Consider the following 1,135-nt stretch of genomic DNA (forward strand, 5'->3'; position numbering starts at 1 on the left):
ATCCAGGCAATGCAAGCACTTTAAAGGAGCAGATTGATGTTCAGTGGGCTGAAGTCTTGCAGTTTTATGAACACAGGACCAGCCACTTACAGCACATAGAAAACATTTGCTGTTCATATTGCTAGAAGGATTAAGTAGTGAGTATATGCTAATGGGAAAATCATATGGCAATGATGAACCCACACCTCCTGAGAGACTGGAGCCTAAATCCAGTGCTGTAGAAAGATCTACACTGATCACCAATCGCCAAAACCAATCATTACCAAAACCAGAGAAGAATGAGAGATTGTGAACTGTTTGGAAAAGCTTACATCTAGCAGAGGATGGTTTCGATCCATCGACCTCTGGGTTATGGGCCCAGCACGCTTCCGCTGCGCCACTCTGCTGTCAGTCACCCCAGATGGGACTTGAACCCACAATCCCTGGCTTAGGAGGCCAGTGCCTTATCCATTAGGCCACTGGGGCATGACCTGCAATTGCATCATGTGTTCATGTTGAAATTTTTGGATGTACAAACTGAACATTAAATGATGACAAAGTACATGCTACTTTCCATCACAAGACACTCCTACAGTCAGTGGCATGCTTATTGTGTCTACTCAGTGTGAAACGAGCCCTGCGTTCCAATACCCATACTACCATACTATTTAGCATGCAATAAAAATAATTAGTATGTCCCAATACATAGTATGTCAGATGCATTATGACAAGAGTACCAGGATGTTCTACTACACCCGGTCAGATTTTGCAGTATGCATGTCAGCATGCTTCTCTGGCCATTCTGACCCACAATCCTTTGCACAGCAGAAGTTACATCGCGCTGTCTGAGCCAGGGCCACTGGAAGAAATTTTGAACAGCAAGTGCTGTGATTTTTACCTCTGAGCCTATAGGCCTTTACGCACAAAGCACACAATCAAAATAACACTCCATCCCAACCAACTTGCAAAAATACTTTTGTATTGACTCGCTGTGCAACTGTGATCTCTCATGCTTGTTAAATTTTTCAGTGGCTTTACACCAATTTGAAAAGCCGGCATTCACGAAAGGGTTGTCTTTCTTAAATTTGTCTCTAGGGATGACTTTTTTTTTTTCGACTGCTTTCAGGCAAACAAAACACAAAATATGATCAGTCTC

The 1,135-nt window shown here is 42.9% G+C and overlaps 1 non-coding gene across 1 annotated transcript; it reads right to left on the minus strand.

Moving 5' to 3' along the window:
• Window positions 1-392: 392 nt before the first annotated feature.
• Window positions 393-465, minus strand: trnar-ccu (transfer RNA arginine (anticodon CCU)). Its single transcript has one exon. It is a non-coding gene; the product is annotated as a tRNA-Arg (tRNA).
• Window positions 466-1,135: the final 670 nt, after the last annotated feature.

This window comes from Myripristis murdjan, chromosome 10 (genome assembly GCF_902150065.1).
Source record: "Myripristis murdjan chromosome 10, fMyrMur1.1, whole genome shotgun sequence".
Classification (NCBI taxonomy): Eukaryota; Metazoa; Chordata; class Actinopteri; order Holocentriformes; family Holocentridae; genus Myripristis; species Myripristis murdjan.